Here is a 7,240-nt window from a genome sequence, read left to right on the forward strand (position 1 = left end):
TTTTTTTTGTGATATGAGACTCTTGGAAGGCAAATAGGAGTCTGAGTTCAAGCACACAAATGAATATTCTAAAACACACACAAACACAAACGCTGACACACATGTGGACAGACACCACTACTAAGCTGGTAAATCTGGAACATTTCAAACAGGAAACAAAAGCAAAACTGATGAAAGGAAAGGACTAGAGGGGAAGAAGGATACAGCCAAAGGCCCCATCTGCCTAAGAAACTGGGTCACACTGACAGGTTTTATCAAATGGGTGCTTAGAATTCTGCATGACAGCTGTACAAAGCTCTTCAGGCTTTACTTTCCTGCCTCAAAAATAGCAGCTGCTCAGGATGTAATAGATCCTCTCCCTGGTAAGTAAAACGGTCTCATCCTTGAAAGAGTTGAGGGCAAACTCAAACCACATCTTCTGCTCTCCATTCCCTACATGAAAAATACCAAAAGGAAGACGAGATGAAAGCACATTGAAAACCAACTCCTTTTCAAAACTGGGGAGGTCATTTGGGTCCCCTCCAGCATTTAGGAAAGTTCAATCCATTGGTTTTCAGCATTTAGGAAAGTTCAATCCATTGGTTTTCAGTGAATGGTCTGGTTCCCTCCCAATACATTCCAACTCAACAAAATGTCAAGTCACTTAGATGTTATGAAATTATTTACAAATTGTTAGAAGTTGAGAGGGATTCTTGTTATTTCTTAATGCTAAAGTTCTGAGCAGTAAATACACCTATATCACCACTCCAGTGTACAACTCTTCTTGTGTCGTCTACTCTATAGCACGGTTGAACAGATATGATTCATTTTTTTCCTTATAATATTCATAAATGTCCACTAGTGTGGCCTCTTTGGAAATTTCAACTCATTTCCTATTTATTACTCATTGCACAATTAGCCTTGATTATAAATGTGGCCAGTGTAGGTGCTGCCCCAAATTACTGCTACTCTTACATGTCAAAAGGGGAAACTTCTCCCTCTTCACTAACTAATTAACTTACCTTCTTGTCATTCATTTAAATTGTATTTTTCCGCTTTAAATGTCGAGTCTAAATCTTAATACAGCAGGAGAACTTTCAGAAGATTTCCATACTGTTATTTCTTGTTCTTTCCTTTTCTCACTTTCTGAGAACCGCTCGAACCACTCCATTTTCTATTTCTCTTAAACACATAATATTTGGCATAATGAATCATAAGAATTAAAGACGTGTTTTACAGATGCAGAAACATGCTCAGAGGAGTGAAACAACTTGCCCAAGATTGCACTGCGAAGGAAGTGTCAGATCAGGAATTTGAAAGAAGGCAGCCTGGCCACAGCTCTTCCCAGCCCAACAACCCTCAACCCCACACACACACACACACACACACACACACACACACACACACACACACTCCTCATCACCTAATTTTGTTAACACCACCATCTTTCTCCTTGTCAGCTTTTTTTCCATACTGAATCAGTGGCTGAACTGTTGGTTGGCCCTCCACAATGTCTTTGGACTCTGCTACCCATCTTCATCCCACCTGCTCTATGTCCATCCCATTATAACTCACCCTAACTCACCTGCCTCTCGTGTGTGTGTCTCTCTCTACTCCCCTGAGCCTCCAGCTCGTTGTACATACTGCCTCATTCTAGATAAGTCTACATTCCTCACCAATCTCATAATGATGTCAAGATGCTCACATTTTTTCAGTAAAGCCCAACTGTCTAATGAATAAAGTTCTCTTCCTGACATCCAGGACTCTTCAAATCTCACTCCAATTTTCTATCCCACTACAATCCTCTACACAACCAATACTCCAATCAAACAAAAGCATGGTCAGTCCCTTGTGGTGCTCCTCTGCTCCTTGCCCTGGGCCTCTGCTCATGCTGCTGTAACCATCTAGAATGTACCTTGTTGGCGCAGGCAAGAATAAAGCTAACTCAAATGACCTCTTCCCTGATCCTTCAAGCTTCCCTTGTTTGAATTCTATAGCACTTTATGAGCTGCAATCCGCTCAATGGCAACAGTTTTGGTTTCTGGTTTAGTTACCCAGAGTTCTTGCCATTGTATACCTTGTATTTTAGTTTCTTCTGTAAATGACTTACTTCTTCCCCTCAAGATAGAGGGGAGTTAGTATCTGTATCACTTGTGAGTCCCCCTCAGCTGTAACACCAAGTTAGGCACACAGCAGGCACTTACACTTGTTGCTGGGATTATCGTATTTGGGATCATCATAGAGGCCGTCTCCCTCTGTCGGAGCATATTTATTTCCAGAGCCAAGCACAGTCTGACATATACCAGCCAATAATAAAAGCTAGAGAAGTAGGAGAATGAGTAGACTTTGTCTTCCCTGAGGCAACATGAATAATAATAAAATGCATTGAAATAGAAAATGCATTGGAATATACCTGGGGAAAAATCAGTTTCATGTTTCTGGTCCTAGACAAAATTTCCAAACAAGATGGGGTTTAGGGAGGATTTTTTGGGTGAAAATTGATTGCATAATTGGCAGCTTTGACCAATAAACCCTGTATGTAAACAGCTAACCCACTCAACAAAAACTTTTATAGTCCATGGAAAAATAAACTACTCAATCATAGGTAGGTTATGTTGTTCATTAAAATAAAGTTCCAGCTGCACCCAAAACAATCTTGAATTAATCTGAATCTCAGCAGTCAGTAATGACTAAGAAGAGGGAAATAGGGTTATGTAATTTGTGAGTTTTCTTTAACACATCAGTCTGATTTTCCCTTGCTTTCCTGCATCCCAACACACACCCTTTCTTCAAAGGCAGACACAAGGGCAAGATTTTTTAAATCCTGAAGAGAAATGAAAGAAGTTTTGAGTTTTACCTTTCTGTTGTTATTTTTTAAAGGCAATTTTTTTCCTTCCTAAAATTTTGAGAGATGGAAAATCCATTAGGTAATTTGTCCAACCCAAGAGACCAATGCAAGATTGTTCTCTACAGTTTACTTTCCAGCAATTTTCCAGTCCACTTCCCTGGGGAAATGTTAAAATCATCTCCACTACGGCTACTTTCAAATTTAGCCTGAACCTGGTACCACTGTGAAGCCTTAAATTTAAACTTTATAACAAGACCTGAGCCTGAAAATTGCAAACTATTAAAACCAGGATCTCTGCTTTTTGCAAGAGGGCAAAACAACCTAGGCACAAATAGAAAGACCACGGCAGGTTTTTATGCATTTCTGAATTGCTCTCACCATAGCTGTTTTCCTCAGCAAGTCTCAACACAGGGTAATTTACTTTTTTGGTTTTGTCATTTTTAGAAAAACTGACAAATTCTGAGCTAGGGCACAAGGGTTTGATTTGAAAGTTTTCTAGGCTGACACCAGAATGGCCAAGAGCAGGCCACAGCTTTCTAATACTCTCAAAAAATTAATAAGGAAGAAAAGTAAGGTTTGCTCACCAACCTAGAGTATCTGTTGCTAGTGTTAGGAGGAATCCAAGCCTCCCAAGGGATGAAATTATATGATATATAACCACTGTGGTCATGATTCTGGGTCTGGGGTCAGGGCATACCTGAGTTCACCAAAAGTAGATGACCAACAACTTGGAAGATTCTGCGACTCAACGAATCTGCTCCGAGCCTGGACCATTTACCTTGGACATTTCTATAGTAAACACATTCCTCACAAATGCTAACTTTCTTAGGAATTGCCTTTTTTTAAAACACACTAGGTGGAAAAAACACAGCTAAATCAATTTTACAATTTTGACTAAAAAAGGTATTACTTCACATTAAAAGAAACCTGAATTATTGAGAAGAAATGTTCTCTATAAATCTAGAGTACTGAATAATTATCCTTAAGCTTTTCAGTTGGTTTCCTTTACAAAGAGCCAATAAATATGTCCTGGGTGTCCTTGGTAAATGAAAGCACCAAGTCCCATTCCATGGGGGAAGAACTGAGAGCAGAAATCAAGGGCATAAGCAAATTACGTTAAGAACGAAGGGCAGTGCTGATAACTATGAACTTAAGAGTGTTTTACATAATGTATTTAAACACAGGAAGGTGAGGATAAATCAACCAAAGAGAGCCCCTAAAAAGAGGGCAGACCAAATCTAAAGTGCACTGGCAGGAGAAAGACAAGCAGAAGGTGTCCGAGAGATAGAGAAGGGGATGAAGTACAGTCCTATTATGGTTTGACTGATCAATTTTGCTCCCGCTGAATGGCTGCATTTACCTAGATCCACTCATCAACAGGCAAGGGGAAGAACCAGCTTCATCACTACAGCGGGAATCATGGCCAAACCTAAGTCAGGATGTGAAGGGTCCTTCCCAGTGCCTATGGCCCAGGGCCGCCCATCACTGACTGAAGGGAAGAAAAGGTGCCCTGAGAGGCTGTCAGGTGCAAATGGTTGTGGTTATTAGTCTGTTGGTAGTTGCCTGCGTGTGGATTCCGACTTATGGCAGGCAGTCCCATGTGTTCAGAGTAGGACTGCTCTGTAGGATTTTCAAGGCTATGACGTTTCGGAAGCAGATCTCGTTGGTGAAAAAAAAAAAGGTGTGGCAATAATTTCAGATGGAGCAGGAAGTGGAAGTACTTAGGATTAAACAGTGGTCTCAGTATGATAATCAAATTGCCCTGGGAGAAGCAACGTGGATTATTTGTGGCTTGCCGCTCCCTATCCAAAATTCTGTAGGGAAGGAGAGAAGGAGGAGGCCTGGTGGAAAGACATCTTTCTGGCAGTTTTGCTGGTAGGGATTCAGAAAAAAAATTTGTTTTATTGCTACTGGAGGAAAGTTTACATGCACTTATTTGTTCTTTGCTAGATAAGTGGTCTAGGTCAGTGGGACCTGGTAATCCATATTTTAAATCTCCCCAGATTCTGATGCACAGCCAGGTTTGGGAACCACAGCCTAGCACATGACTTTCAGAGACTAAGATGGATAGGGCCAGAAGATGTTAGAAAGGAAAATGACATATGTTCCAATGGAGTACTTGCAGCCAAGGAATTACTTGAGGTTCTGAGTTGACATGATTTAGAAGAAGACTCTTCTCTCCCTGATATCACCTCAAAGAACAACCATAAGCATAGGATTCCTCAGAAATGGATTCAGTGAGTATAACATGACAAACAGCATCATTCAAAAACAAAAACAAGTTTTGATCTCACACATACTTAGGTTTGAGCTCCAGGTCCATTACTTATCATCTCTGGAATCATCAAGAAGTTAGTTAGCCTCCGTCAGGCTCAGGTTCCTCATCTGTAAAGGTAAATGACAGTATCTACCTCCAAGGGTGCAGATGAAGTTTACTTGACTCTCTATAGAATCTGCTGCACAGACAGCTTTTAACTGATAGTAGTGCTCACTATTACTGAGGTATCTGAAAAGCATTTCATTTGTCTTTTTGGTGTGGTTTTTTTTTTTTTTTTGGACTCTGATTTAAAGCGAATTTCTCTGAAACTTGCATGTTGGCTTGCATGTTGCTCTCATGCTGGAAGATATGCTAGAAGGTATTTCAAATACCAGCAGAGTCACCCCACAGTGGATAAGTTTTAGCGGAGCTTACTGACTAAGACAGACTAGGAAGAAGGGCCAGGTAATCTACTCCCGAAAATTAGCCAATGAAAAACCTTATGGATCACAACAGAACGCTGTTCCATTTGCTTAATTTGGACACATCATCAAGAGGGATCACTATCAAAGGAGGCTACCATGTTTAGTGAAGTAAAGGGCCAGCAAGGGAGAGGGAGAACCTCAGTGATTTGGACTGGCACAACAAGGGACTCAAACATGCTGGTTATGGTGAGGATAACTCAGGACCAGGCAGTGTTTCGTTCTGTTTTATATAAGGTTGCCATGAGTCGGAATCAACGGGACAACGGCTATCGACAACAATATATATTTAGTAAAACTGTCTCAAGAAAACACCACATGTACCACAGAAATTGACTGATCCATTGCAAATATGGCTATCTTTATCACCTCACTTCTCTGATTTGACTTTCTGTAGCAACACTGTGAGCGTCAATGTCATTTTACTAAACTAGTGCAAAAGCTACACTTATGCCTATAAATTCTGTTTGCAAACTCTGTTGAGAAACGACAGCTATTCCCAGAGTATTTCCTGGCCTCCTCTTGCCTGGTTTTCACAGAGAAAATATAAGCAATGGCTCTAAATCACCAAAGTGGAAATTGGCTTCTTCTCAAGCCTCAATTGTTTTGCTTTTTCAAAGCACTGTCCCTTCAGAATAAGCCACGTCTCACATGTAAAGGTTTAACAGTCTGGGGTTCTTCAGAAGTCAGCTCTATTAATTACAGACATCCACAAATGAAGTTTTGCTTTTTTTTCCCTTTTGATGTATTAAACTGGCTGCCAGAAATTAAATTAATTCAGAAAGGAATAACCAAATATCTCCAAATTAAATCAGCTGTTAAAGACTGCCTAGAATATGGTTTTTTTTGGACGTGGGAGAAAGATGTGGCAGTCTGCTCCCGGAAAGATTTACAACCCTGGAAACCCTATGGGACAGTTCTACTCTGCTCTAGAGAGTCATTATGAGTCGGAATCGACTCAGTGGCAATGGGTTTGGGTTTTTTTGGAATACTGGACTACTAACCTACAAAGTTGACTTACTTTTTATTGAAGAGGACATAGGGCATTAATATTGTACAACTGCATAGGCCTTACCATAAAAAGTACCATATAACTGGTTTATATTATACTCAAAAACACTTAGATGCTAAAACAATATCCTTGCAGTGTTTATGTACCAGTTTCTACCCATAAACAACTAAAAATGAATGGTTTTGGATTCATGCATAAAACAAGAATTAAAAATGTCAGTATCAGTTCATTAGCCATTAAAGAAATACAAATCAAAACTACAGTGAGATGCCATCTCACCCCAACAAGGCTAGCATTAATCCAAAAAACACAAAATAACAAATTGGAGAGGTTGTAGAGAGACTGGAACACTTATACACTGTTGATGGGAATGTACAATGGTACAACCACTTTGGAAATCAATTTGGCACTTCCTTAAAAAGCTAGAAATAGAAGTACCATGCGATTCAGCAATCCCGCTCCTTGGAATATATCCTAGAGAATTAAGAGCCATCACACTATTAGATATATACACACCCATGTTCATTGCACCACTGTTCACAATAGCAAAAAGATGGAAACAAACTAGGTGCCCATCAAAGGCCAAATGGATAAACAAATCATGGTATATTCACACAATGGAATACTACACAGTGGTAAAGAACAACGATGAATCCGTAGAA

This window comes from Trichechus manatus, unplaced genomic scaffold (assembly GCF_000243295.1).
Source record: "Trichechus manatus latirostris isolate Lorelei unplaced genomic scaffold, TriManLat1.0 scaffold00141, whole genome shotgun sequence".
Classification (NCBI taxonomy): domain Eukaryota; kingdom Metazoa; phylum Chordata; class Mammalia; order Sirenia; family Trichechidae; genus Trichechus; species Trichechus manatus.